Here is a 14,285-nt window from a genome sequence, read left to right as displayed (position 1 = left end):
ACACAGTAAAAGGCTGGGTCAAAGCCCATGTAGGTGTCCCTGTCCTCAGGAACTCAGTCTGGGGCAGAGCACTAGCCCTCCCATAGCTGAGCTGGCTTTAGCACTGATCATGTTTGTTCAAAACCTGCAGGATTCTGTATCCCTAAGATGGGCCTATTAGATAGAACACCTGAGGGGCAACCCTCAGTCACCTGTGCAGAGATCAGGACCTCCCAGCCAGTCCCGGCCTCATCGTGTCCTGAATGTCGGCACACATCAAACCCAAGTAGGCCTTAGGCTTGGCAATCCCTGCATTCCAGGGAATATGGAAAGCAGTGTGGATTTGGTACATATCGATTGCATTTGCTTAAAGCAAGGTGCAACAAATTCTAATGATTACAAATTGCAGAGGCGAGAGGTTATCAATCAATGCCCCCGGATGACTGCTGACCCCTCGGCATGCCAGGAGCCGTACGAGGTGCTCTGGGAGCGGCTAGACAAACGTCAGGACAGCCCCAGCCCCTGCCGCGGCCTGCACCAGCTCAGAGTGGCCCCCAAGCTGCATGGAGCTGCCAGAGGGCCCGTCTGCTGTGCTCAGGTGAGAGCCAGGCTGGGCACAACCGTGCCTTGGGCCCTCTCTGGGCCTCAGTCTCTAAACTTCTAAAATAAAGGAAGCGTTGATCGCCAAGGTGTCTGCTCACCCTCCTAGAGTCCAGCAACCAGGCTTCTGAGGGCAAAAGAGGCCAGACTATCATCACCAAGAGTCCGCATGCTACCAGACAACCCCTGAATCAGCATTAACAACAAAACAGTGCTCACATCTCAGCTTGGAGTCAGGCATGGGAGGGGCCTACGCTTCCCAGACCCCCACACGGACTCAGGCAGGCGAAGCTCCCTGACTAAGGGGGGCCCCCACAGCCTTCCACCTGCAACTGTGCCCAAGCCCACAGCTGGCCGGGGGGTGGGGGGGTCGGCTCGGGCCTCCCTGGGCTGCACAGGAAGCTCCAGTGGGCAGCCATTGGGCACTATCATGAGTCACCATGTTGCCTCTGAGGGCAGGGGCCCGAGAGCTTCTCAAGATACACCCGCCGGTCAAAAGCAACAGAGACATAAAACTAAGGCAACACTCCTCACTACAGTCTACAAAGCCATGCCCAATCCAGGCCCTCCAACCCACCTACCCTCTCGCCAGGGCACACTGTGCTCTAGCCTCACTGGCCTATACCCCGTCCCTCAGACATGCTGTTCCCTCTGCCAGAAATGCTCTTCCTCGAGACCAGCACCTGGCTGGCTTCTGTATGTCCTTCAGCCCTCTCATTTGCAATGTGCTTTCCTCAGGAGGGCCATCCTAACCACCCACCCCTCTCAAGGACCCTCCCTCCCTCTTTCCCGTCCCAGACATTCCTCGTGGCACTTACCCCTATCTGACATCATCTTATCCATGGTTCCCTTGTCTGCTGCTTCCTAGCCCCACAACACAAGATCCTTAAGGGCAGGCAGCTTGCCTGTGTTGTCTAAGACTGTACCCAGGACTGCTCCCGGGCGGAGGGATCAGGCTCCGAAATCAGGAAGAAGCATGCTCACCACACGCTAGCCGTGTGACCTGAGGGAGTCCATTTACTTTCTCTGCTCCCAGTTTCCATATCTGGAAAATGGAACTAATGACAGTATCTACCTGCTGGGAACACAGTGAGGATTAAGATAAGCCCAAGAAACTTCTGGACCAGAACCAGTTCCACCGTACCTGTTCTCCAGAGTTCGAATGATCTCTGATTTGAGTTTTCTTTGGGGCCACGTGAGAATAACGAGACCTTACTTTCCTACCTCATTCAGCCGCTACAGAGGAGTTTGCGGGAATCTTGATCTTTACCTCCATGAGCCCGGAGATCTCCTGGTGAAGATCAAATACGACGCAAAGCCCCACACACATATGCAGGGCTTATCATCATTATCACATAGAAATTACAATTATTCACTCCCTCCTCTGTGCTCCCAGAGTACCGCTACCGCAGCATTTAACTCAAGTAATTACTGCTGCAGGAGGGCTGTTGACTCACGCAGCTGTGCCAGGACAACGGGGCCACCTCAGGACAGCCGGAGCCACAGCGGGGCCAGCACCCTAGTCCCAGGTCCTGCCCACACCCGCCTCAGAGGGGCCACGCTGTGTCCGTCGGACGGAGGCGAGAGGTCCTATGGTCTCTGAGATGCGCTGGCCTCTGCAAGTCCTGGGGTCTTTCTGAAGGGTGGAGCTCAGGGGGGCCGGACAGCCACACCTCACGGCTCTGCCTCCTGTCCCTGCTGGCGATTGTCTGGAAATCCACGTTGTGGTGGGCTATTAAATCATTTTCTGGCACGTGTGAGGGGTTCAGTTACTACTAGGTTGCTTGGGGTTTCTATGCAATGGTGCTTCAGGGTGACTGGTTGTCCCAAAGCTGCACGTGTATAGTGTTTTATAGAACACTTTGAAAGGCCAAGTGTCCATTTTAAAGGATCGGGAAGATGGTCCTGGAGAGGACAGAAGCAAGGGTCCTGACAGGTACCTTTAGGAGTCCAGAAATGGCCCAACTAGAACATCACAATTCCAGACTATTTGGAGAAAGCGTCCAACTCCAGGGCCCGAGAATCCCGTGTGCTGGAGCTGGGAAGTTAGCGACAGGCCTGGAAGGAGGTGCCTGTCCCTAAGACCTGTCCCCTCTCTTGGTCTCCAGGGCCCCAAACTCGCTCTCAGATAGAAGGTTGCGAATCCTACTTCCAGCTCACATGACCCTAAAATCATTCCAAGATTTACATTTTCCGGGCAGGAAAATCTCCCCACCTTCTCACCGCCAGTCCCAAGAACACCACATCATTGTCCTTTATCCTCTCTGAGGCCCAGGTGATCAACTCTCTAAAACATGGGCCTCTGTGCCGGAAGTGAAACTGGCGCGTGTCTTATTCTAGAGTCTGAGAAACCACCCGAAGGATGGCCATGTCCATTCGCACAAGAAGCTCAAGTCAGTCCGGAGCCTCCCGCTCAGTCCCCCCAGCTGGTCAGATGTGGTAGCTCAGCCTTCTCTCTCCTTCCCCGTCCGATGCAGGTCAAGGGAAATGGTTAGCCCCCTTGCAGTGCCTCCTCTCCCGCTCAGGAGCCACAGAGCACGGAATGCTCCAGAACAAGCTGGGGCAGCGGCTCCCCTGGGAAAGCCAGCCTCACGGGTCTCTTCTACCTGAGGCCCTCGGCAGTGGCGCTAAGCTGGGCTTTCGGAAACTGTGAGCATCCACGCAGCAGAATTCCTACCATCAATGTAGCAGCTAAATATTGTAAGACTCCTAACTCCCCCATCTGTGTTTTGCCTCCCAAGAGGGAAAATAGTCTTCACAGACATTCCCTTATCTGGCAGACAAATTCTAAACCTTACTGGCAATCACAGTCTTGTTTTCCCAACCAAACAGCTATGGAACCAAAAATTGCTCTGCCTGTGATATGCTGAGGAGGGAAGTAGCCAAACAGCTCGGTCTGGAAGCCCGGGGCCGGGAGGCCCTTGGTTTCTCCACCGCCAGAGAAGACCCGGGGCCCTGCAGAAGTCCCCGCTGCTGGGGGAGGCCCGCCGGGCCGCTAGTGTTCACTGCTCCTTGTTCTTAACACGGAATATACCCACCAAGAGGCTGACGGAAAACACTCACCACGGTGTGAAATCAACACTTTCTAACTCAAATAAAGGGGGTAAAAAAAGGGAAAACTTCCAACCCTTTTGCAGCAAATATTTTCTCCCACGAGACGATGTGAGGCAGCCGCCCCCCCTCCCCCCCCCCCCCCCCGCCCCGTGGCCCTGTGCCCTGCCACCACGCGCACCTTGGCACGCCACACCCTCACTTTCCAGCTTACGGTCTCTCCCTGCGTTTCACCTGGCCCTGCCCATTCTTCACGCTGGAACCCCGTACCTGGGCAACTGCTAATAAACCAAATCTAAGGATAACTATAGAAGCCTAATTGATAGGGGCCTTTATCGACTGGCCTTGATGTCTATCTGAGGTTCTCAACAGCCAAGATTTAAATGTTTCATTTTATTTCTAACTTTCACTTTTGCACATTTCAGCAATGTCAGGCTGAGAGGTATGGTTTTACTATCAGAAAGAATCATGGTGCAGAATAATTTATGACTTCAGCTTGGGCTTTCAGAAAAGCTATTTCAAATCTTCACTTTGATTTGCTTGTATCAAAACTACTCAAAATAACAGCGGCCCTTTCTCGGAACCAGAATATGTTAGCGGCACCTCAGGATTGCGAACTGAAGCCTCAGATTTATCCCAGAAGAAAACTTGAGAAGGGAATTAAGTCACAGAGGGGAAAATAACCCTTTTTTTGTGAGTCCTTTGTTCCCCCCCCTCCCCACCCATTCCCCAGACACACACCCAAACCACAAAGGAAAACCTCCCGGCCCTGGGGAAGGGTCCTGTGGGCCACCACTCAGCCAGAGCTCTTGGGCAGGCAGGGGAGTCCTACCGGGGTGATGGGTGGGGGGGGGGGGGGGTGGGAAGGCCAGGAGGAAGCCCCTGGGGCCAGGAGGAGGGAGAGAAGGGCTGTTTGGTCGGGATCTGTGTTAGGTCAACTCCACAAAGCAGGAGGAAACGATGTGTGTCCAGGGCAGAGAGTTCTAATATCGTTAAGACTCACCTTAGCAGCTTAACGGCATACTTGTCTTAAGGACTGTCAGTCTCGTGAGAAAACACCCCAGAAAGGATGTGGCTGATCCAGGCACTGACAGATCGCCAGAGGGGCGTCCCAGTTCCCTATCACAAAAGGAAATATAGAAAGAAATGATGTAAAGTGAAATGTAACAAATTCACCAAATCACAGCAATACGCAGAGGTCAAGGAAATTCAACTGAAAAGGTTAAAGATGAAATCAAATCCCGTGTAGGAGAATGAAAATCTATCCCAATGCAAGGCCACCGGTGACGTGCTGTAGACAAGAAGCTAAATACTGCCTAGCACTGGGATCCTTCATTTTCATCAGATCAATAAAAGCTTATATTTATCAGGATTCCAAGCAGCTGCCACTTCTGACAACCTCCACTTTATTTTCTCACTCCTTGTGCTGTATCAGGGCAAAGAGGAGAGGAGAAGCAGCTTTTAATGCTATTTACACCTGAAGACACAATTCCATTAAGAGGTCCTGTTTTGTTAAAGAAACAGGGATTGATATGATTATATTGGCAGGAGCGCGGGAAGTCCCTTTGTTCCTCCCCCCATGTTTTCCCCTTTGCAATCCAGACCCCAGCTCGGAGATTTCCTGACACCAAGTCTGCTTGCGAGCACTTTTTTGTTCAAACTTACCATTTACAAAGAGAGGCAAGGCTTTCTGCTAAAACAGTTACCACTCTAATCATCTGTACAACAATATTTGCTATCAGGCATTCTAAATAGATTATCACCAGTCCATCTGTGTCATTATTGATTTATAAGGCTTTAAGCAGCTTTAGAATAGAAGCTTTCCCACTGAAGGGTTTCTTGTATAAATCAGAGCCGTGCTCAAATATAGCAGCCATCACTCAAGATATTGTTCTTAAAATCATAACAAGAAGGAGAAAATGATAAATTGCTTGTAATATACTGATCCAAACTGATATGCAAATCTTGTTTTTTAAATATATTACTTGAGTAAAAAGAGGCATCATTAACATATGAATGCTATATGCAAATGATAGTGACAGAGCAGATGTTGGTGCATGTAATTGACCTATATGTGAATTGCATCAGAACCCTTAACTCTATTAATTCACTACCCAGTAACTAGATATTGTCCAAAAAGTACATTCTTTGAAACCATATACTGGAAGCAGAGCTGACAGGGTTCCAAGGATTCTGGAACAAGGTCACTGTCACTAGTATTTTGCTGTCATCTGCATTCCCCTTCTTATGGATGACATCATCATGGGGCCGTGTAAATCGATCACTTAATAGCATTTAGAAAATACTGCAGTGGGGAACAGGTTATAAAAAAAAAATGCCCCAGTTTTATTCTTTTTCTTGGCAGAAATGTCATACCTCTTAAACTGAGGGTTTGTGCATGAGTGCACTGTGAAACACACAGATGCCATTTTATTCCCCGTCTTTATTTTTCCACTTCTTCTCAGAATGACATTAAATTGTATTAAATAGCCTTTTGTCCACAGGGCACAGACCACCCCGCATATGATAATGTATTAATGCCCCACGTTCCAGCCACTGAGCTGAAACATTCTGAGACTTGGAGGATAAGTATGAAGCACCATTGTGTGTATAGCCTGCTAACAACTGTGACACATACTAATAGAAACATACCTAATAAATTACTGCTTTCAGGTCTAGCAAGCTGACATTTCTCTGCAAGGGACAATTTTATATTTGTGGCGCAGAACAAAATTGCTTCATATGAAGCCACTGTGGATTAGCATAAAAATTAACACTTAAATTTCGGCTTATTTTCCACCCTCTCCTCCTGCCACAACAATCAATTCCTCTTATAAATCTGATTAGATTTTATGATGCTTATTATTCAGAGCATGTCTCAACACAGCATTCACAGGCTTGAAGACTATTTGTTTAAATAGAAAAAAGAAGCAGATAAATCTATAGGTATTTTTTATTACCCCATTCCCCACCAGTTTCTTTCTCATATTGTAACATCAGTAATTGATTGCACACATTAATTAACATGTAAGGTAGAAATTCTGCATTATGCATGATTTATTTTCCTATCTGGTGAGTAGGTTTGTCTGCTGCCCTTGTGTTTCTAGGACATTGGGCTCGATTCTGGTCCAGACATAAATGCCAATGCTCATTCCCCCTGAAAGTTATTAATGTCAGATATGAAATGAGATTTTTTATTTCACCTGCTTACTAATCCACAAAAGCTGTTTTGAGTGATGCAGGCTTAAACGCCAAAATTTGAAATGATATATTGCTATATCTGATAACATGCAAATATGTTCATTAGACATAATTTAGCAGGAGAGAATGGCAATACTTTTATAACAAGTCTAGGTCAAAAATGGTTGTTAATTAAACAAGTCATGAAAAATGGCATTACAAGGAGACTGTCCAGCAGACAGCAGACTTTCTAATGATACGCCGCTGATAGGTACCCAACGCTTCCCGCTAAAACAGAGAGGGGGGAGAAAACTTTCTGAGCATTTCGCATAATCTAAAGCAAGGTTAGCAAAACTATATCTACATTAGGAGCCTCAAATTGATCGCATATTCTTCTTAGATTTTAATGGTAACATACTATACTTTTCCATTTCAAGACGTGATTTCACTTTCTGTCTTAGGGGCTTAAAGTGATTTATATGGTTGACTCCTTCACAAATAAACCAGAAAAGAAATTAATATTATATCCGGCCATGCTGCCGGCTGCCCTGAGTGTTTATGGCTGTGTATTTTAAATCAAGTAGAGCAATAATCAAAGGGATGGTTGGACGGTGAGGGCAGGGTTGGGCCCGAGGTGGATGAAGGATGAACACAGAGGGGGAGCCACATGCCTGTGTGTCTTCCTTTTCCTGTTGCCCTTCCCAACTGGCTGCTTCAGTTACCTAGGAAACCAGCGGTAGTAAGAACTCTTTTGATTGGCCATGAGTTGAGATTCAAGTGGGTGGGGTTCTGACACATAGGTACTATAAGCTACCTGAGCTTGGCTTCTTGGGGTGAGACTTCAGGAGTACCTGGGGGAAGAAGGGCACCTTGGGAGTTAAGTACAATCTAAAGGAAGGCAGGGTGAGCTTCCAACTGGCCACCCACGCCACCTTCCGTGCAGTGAGGAAAGTATTCATGGAGCGGGGAAGGCCGAAAACATCTTCCGGGACCAACAGATGCCCCATACAGCCAGCGTGTATGGAAGCCATTGGTTGATGATCTACTTATTAAAGGATACTGGTAGCCAGGGTAGCCAGATACTTGAAATACAATCTGTGAAGCAGAAAAAAAACACCTCTATGTATTTGGAGCCATGCATAGTAAGGCAAGTTGAGTGGGGAAGCAAATAACCATCTCGGCAAACCAAAAGAAGTCCACATCTGAGCCCTCTGAACAATCAACCTATATTCATGACACCAACTCAGACACAAAAGTTATGTCTAATCCTCCCTCATGTGGGGGAGGCAGGTCCGTCCCGAAATACTTCGTGTCCAAGTGTAAAATACTCTCGCTCTTAGCCTGGCTTGCAGTCAACATTACTACTATTGCTAGAAATCTCACCTCATCTTTGCATTGCATTTTATGGTTTCTGTGCTTCCAAATATAGAATCTTAACTAGAGAAACAGGCACCTTAGCATTCATCCCACCTGTCTTTCATTGATAATGTGAATTTCGGAAAAAAAAAAAAAAAGACAATGGATGGAAACTCTTTGGTGGAGGAAGAAAAGGAAATGTTAGTTCTGCAGGACCTTTGGTATTTTTTTATTCCCGCGATTCCCTTCCCTACACCTCCTGCCCGCTCATGCTCCTCACGAGTTCATCTGGACAGTCAGCCCCTCCTGTCCATCCCGTCACACCACTGTCCTGGTTCCTGGACTCAACTGTCTATTGCTTCCCCGTTGGGGATTCTTCCAGGTCTCACGTTCCAGGAGGAGCCCAAGGATGGCTCAGGGTCACAAGACTTATGGAGGCGGTCCTGGGGGACCCTATGAATTCTCAGGCAATGGAGAAGCCCTGGAGAGGACAGCCTCAAAGACCCCAGCACACAAGTGGCATCTGGATTTCACAGTAACAGTGGATAGGTTCTGCTGTGCCTTTTACAGGGCAATAATTTCTTCTTGGGGCCCCTGGCACTATTTATCCAGCTTCATGTGACTCTATTCCCAGTGATGAGAAAGATGCCCACGGTCTACCCAGGGTCATGGTTAAACTATTCCACGTTTCTTCAAGGGCTTCAATTCATTTCAAAGTGTTTCATTTGTTGAATGAACGAACTAACAAATGCATACATGAGCAAATAGGTGAATGAGTGAATGAAAGCACAAAGGCACGCGTGCCTGGATGGATGGAGAGGTAAGTGAAGATGAAAAGAGTTTTTAAAAAGTAATAAATGCATGAATTAATGTGTAAATGCAAAAATACATATGGAAGTGCAAAGTGCCTCACAAATGGATGAAAGAATAGTGCTGGTATCTCTTTAATGAACAAGTGTGTACATAAGCCCCTGTATGCCCATCTAGTGGGCTGATGTACAGTGTAAGAGAAGAAATAGTAAGTAAGGTCTTGTTCACTGTCACAGGATTTGGTCATCCATCCTTGACTTCCTTCCCATAACTCAAAGAACACAGACCCCTAGAGAACTGTGTGGGGCAGCCTGTAGGACTCTGGCAGACTTATGAGGGAGACAAATATTCCCGCCTCTGGGCTGAATCTTCAGGATAAAAGGAGTTGGTCAGGTGTTTCTGACCAGAAGACACCTGGCTTCAGTGCAACCCTACACTGGCTGGACACTGACAGAATCTTCCCTGGGAGGCAGGAGTCACAGCCATGAGGAGCAGAGATCCTAGACCAGGTCCCGGTAAATACCAGCACTGATATTGAGAAGTCACATCATCACCCAAGCCTCCCTTTCTTCATCCATTGAGTGGAGATAATGTATCCAAAAGTGCTTAGCTCAGGGTCTGGCACCTGTTACCACTCAACTACCAGCCATTATTCTCTGAGATTGCTGAGCGGTTCGGCCCTGGGGGTCCTGGGTCCCCTGCCCATGGAAAGCTTGCTCCCAAGTGGACATCTATCTCTACCAAATGTGCTGATGGCCAGGCTGTCCAAAGCAAGGGACTAGACCATAGGAACCTTCATGGCTGCCTTCAAGTGTATGTGTTATGTCTTCTGCCAAGTTCCACTGATCTGCCTCAATATAGACATTGGCAGATCAGTGGAACTTGGCAGAAGACATAACACATACACTTGAAGGCAGCCATGAAGGTTCCTATGGTCTTCCCTCATAGGAGCTGATGAAAGAACGTAGTCAAAGTTGCAGGGAAGAGCCCCGAGTCCCCTTCTTCCCTTGGTTGTCACAACCTCTCCTTGGAACCTGTGGGGTGCCATGGAAGCCAGTTAGAGAACTATTGGATTGGCAACCTCTTGGTGGTCAGGTAAACTGTTTCTTTGTGACAGCAGTCACAGTTGCATGGGGAGGCATGTCCTGGATGGCTGGTAGTCAGCAGGACCATATGCCAACCCCAGTACAGTCATCAACACCTTGCCAACCTGGTGTTGCACAGATGCACAAGAGCTAGAGAGATGTCTTCTGACACTGACAGTCCTCCAGCCTTGATTAGCCACCAACTCCTTCCTTCTGCTTCCAGCCCTGCCATTAATTCAAAGCTAGAGGCCAGTTCCCTTTGAGACAGGCAGGCTCAGACCCAGGCATGAGCCTCAAGGAAGACTCCAGTCTTCTTGGATCTCTGGCTCCTGCTAGTAGGTAAAGAGCTACTGCCTCAGACACATGTTAGGAAAAATAAACACCGAAGACTCACCCTTAAGCAAACTGGTCATAAGACACTGCCAGAGATCACCTCCCAGAATGAAGTCAGCAACTCACCTGAAATTTCTACATGTGGCATGACTGTATTTCCTCTTTCCTCCCACCTTGACTAGATTAGGGACAATGTGACCCAAATTTCAGTCATTTGCATAGCACCTTCACCTTCTCACCACATCTGCTTCCACCCGTACCATTAACTGTTACGACTTTTCTTGAAATGGACTCACAGGTTTCCTGAAATCAATTTGTTTCAAATGGAAATTTCACATAATACTGCCCTAAATAAAAAACAATATTTATGCCTCATTTAATATGTAAAATAGATGCCTCGCTATATCAAAGAGGAAAACACTCAGCCACAATGAATCTGAAGTTCATCTCCTAGCGTCGGGGAAACGGTGCGGGGCGGGGAGTAGAGCATGCCAATTTTGGGGGTAGGGGCCTCCACCACATTTCTGATTTGAGCACCTGAAATCCTGACTGAGTCCCAGTTTCCTGATCTGCAAAATGGGGATGACAGTAGCACCTATCTTACAAGGTTGTTGCGAGAGTTAAATTAAGTGAGATAATTAATGATTCATTAATTGAGATGGTGTATCTGGCACATAGTTAGCTATGGCCTGTTCCCATCGTTGTTATACTAAAAGCTAAGCCAGAGGGAGGGGAAATTCTTACAGTCCTGGCCTCCTATCACGTGTCTCCCACAGAACGTGGGCTCACATACACCAAACTAGACAAGCAGAGCGACACAGAGACAAGGCCACAGGGCTAGGCATCGGCAACCTGCCACTAGTCCAGCCAACCTCCGGAGTCCCTTTCCTTCAAGCGTACAAGTTAGGGATTGAACCCCGAGGTCTCCAAAGGATCTCTGGCCATGGGGAAATTGAATCCCCGAGGCCAACACAAGCCCAGCCTCGGCAAGTAACCACTCTTCTCCAGCTCTCAGGCCATGGCAGGTGCTGGTGAGGGCAAAGAGATTCAAGAACTAACTGAGACATAAGGCCCAGTGTTGGCACAAAGGAGGAAGCAAAGGAGGCACACATCGGGGTCCCTAGTCCTAGTCCCATAACTGGAGGAAGGCCTGGAAGGTGGGGGACCAGCGAGCTGGCACAGGGGTACACATCAGCACTGACCCCCAGCTCCCAAAGCTCAGCACCTGAGCTGGGCCTCCCCCGTGGACTGCTTTCCCTGACTCCCACCCAAGGCCTTGGCTCACTTCCTTAACATTGTTGTTCACGGTCGTCACAACCATCGCCTCAACACATTGCCTTAAGAAGTCCTGCCATGGTGGGCTTTGTAGGGTGCACTTGGGGGTGACCAGCCTTCTGCCTCCTCCCAACGCACCCCCCCCCAGCATCCATGGGTGAGACTTTCTCAGGAGCAAAAGTCTGTGTCTGCATCTGATTTCTGCAAAAGGAGATCACCATCTCCCAGTTTTTACATCAAAGGGTCCATCCAGCAAAGTTTATGTTTCGCAGACACACACAAGAAAGGCACTCCCTCAAAAGTCTGGTAGAAACTGTGGGCCTCTGCCATGGTGAATTCACACATGCATGTTGGATTCTTAATCCCATTGCCCGGAGGATCTGGGCCTCCTCTGGGACCACCAGTCGGTAGCCCTTATGCATATCACTCCCTCCCTCCTCGTCTCTAGATGGGTGCCAGCCCACCCAGGGTAGAGCCTTCCTGCAGGCATCCCCCAAGTGAGAGCCTCCCCCAGGGCCAGGCCCCTGCACTGGGAGAGGGAAGTGTTGAGAAGCTTGTCCACATCAGTAAATGGAGCTTGTGATTGACTATTACAGAGAGGTGCTCACCCGCCCCGGGGAATCACTAGGTGTGGCTTCTGGACAGACATCCACACATGCAGAGGTCCATTTTGAAGGCATAAACACATGCTCTCTAAAATAGGCAATGTTGAGTCTCTGGTTTAAAACGAGGGGATAAAGCCGACACTGTTTATAATCTGCTGGATCCCTCGGACTTGTAAGCCCTTTTCCAGAAACATTCATGTGAAAGGCACTTTCTTCGGAGTGGGCACTTGTCTTGTTCCCAGTCAAGCCAGAATGATGGTACCATAGAAGGGCTTACCCAGGGGCCACATGTGTCCCCATGGGGGTGGGGGAGAGGGCAGACCCAGACTGGGACACACTGAAGCTGACGGCCCAGCCCCCGCCCTTTCTTCAACTGGCCCATCACAAGAGGACTGATCCCTGAAGCTCTCTGGCCAAGCATGATGGTGACAAAACCCGAATCATTTCTTCAGGTGTTTACTGCTCTACAGTCTTTATGAAAACAAACAGTGTAAGAAACCAACAACAACAAAAGGATGTATTTTCTCATTTCTTTGAATTGTTCTGCTTGGCAATTTTATTGCACATTAGTTCAAAATAAGCTGCCAATAAAGTTGGATAAAATTAAACTCACACTGGAGTTTTCCCTTCAATAATTTGTGTCGGGTTGTTTTTATTTTCATAAGGATTTGAAGTGCAACGTTATCTCAGGTTCAGAATTTCACTGTCTGGATGGTCACAACTTAACTCCTACTGGGCTTATGAATTCCAATTCTAGTTCTTTCAAAACGAGCTTGGTTTTACTGTTGTGGTAGTTCGTCTTCTCCTGTACAAAAAGCACAACATTACACCAGAATCATCCACACCATAACTAGCCCTAGAAAATTACGTGATTTCTGGGCGCCTGGGTGGCTCAGTTGGCTGAGTGTCCAACATCAGCTCAGGTCATGATCTTGTGGTTCATGAGTTCAAGCCCCACGTCAGGCTCTGTGCTGACAGCTCAGAGCCTGGAACCTGCTTCAGATTCCGTGTCTCCCTCTTTCTCTGCCCCTCCCCTGCTCATGCTCTGTCTCTGTCTCTCAAAAATGAATAAACATTAAAAAAAAATTTTTTTAAGAGAAAGAAAATTACGTGATTTCTAATTTAGCAGAACCTCAGAACACGGAAGGATCCACAGCCCAAAGTCAACACTTTGTTTCGATGTATGATTTCAGGAAAATACTTTTTTTTCTTTTTTTAAAGGTAGCATTTGTGGATAGACCAAAATGATTCAATTTAAGATAGCAAAAAAGAAACATCTTGGGAGTAAAAATAATGTGCTATCGTAATTTGATTACAGCAAAAATCAAACGTTGTGTGTTGTAAGCAAACAATAGGAATTTTTATGCAACTAAACATTTTTCTGGCTATCTAACCATGATTTATACAACGAAAATGATAAATTTAATCCCATCACCAGTAGATCAATTGCAGGTATAACAGATAAAACCAGAATAAATCATCGTATCACTGTATTGGAAACACAAGCAGCAGATAGAAGGGGAGTTTAGACTTTAAACTGAAAGCTGTTTCCAGGCATTCCAAGGACAATTTGCAGCGGAGAAGTTCAATGTATACATAAAGTCATCTGATCCAAATATGCTAATGATTTTTACTGGTCAAATCTTAAAAGTGAGGTTTATTTTTATGAGGATGCATTAATTAACCCAGTATGTACTATCTTTGAGACTATCTTGCCAGGGACTTTCATTTAAACATGTTTATTATGAAATGTTTGCATTCTCCACATTTGTGGCCCACACACGGATTATTTCATACTTTCCTTTAGAGCACTTAGAAAAGTTAAAAGGAGTTATTGTTTTTGATTAATGCCATTTTGGGCAGTTAAAAAAAAAAAGGGAGTTCTAAATCCTAGCTCTGCATAAATTCTTTGACATTACAAACAATCTCTGTGAGTTCCACTGCACGGAGATATGGGGGGGCGCGGGGCCGTCCCGGGTTTGCTTTAAGGTGGCCTGCTGAAACCGAACCT

General features: G+C 47.3%; 1 protein-coding gene across 13 annotated transcripts in view; it reads right to left on the bottom strand.

The window, feature by feature from the left end:
- ZNF536 (zinc finger protein 536) overlaps positions 1-14,285 on the bottom strand; it is a 436,740-nt gene that overhangs the window by 315,379 nt on the left and 107,076 nt on the right. For 9 of the 13 annotated variants that reach the window (XM_086689558.1, XM_086689545.1, XM_086689557.1 and 6 more), the window contains one exon: positions 4,634-4,749. The exons of the other annotated variants lie outside the window; for them this stretch is intronic. The gene's annotated coding sequence lies outside the window, so the exon portion shown is untranslated. The remainder of the gene's footprint in view (positions 1-4,633; positions 4,750-14,285) is intronic. 13 annotated transcript variants of the gene reach the window in all.

Source organism: Puma concolor, chromosome E2 (genome assembly GCF_028749965.1).
Source record: "Puma concolor isolate L17-30 chromosome E2, mPumCon1.1.hap2, whole genome shotgun sequence".
NCBI classification, from domain to species: Eukaryota; Metazoa; Chordata; class Mammalia; order Carnivora; family Felidae; genus Puma; species Puma concolor.
Note: the sequence above shows the minus strand (reverse complement) of the source record. Positions and strands in the feature narration are given on the sequence as shown.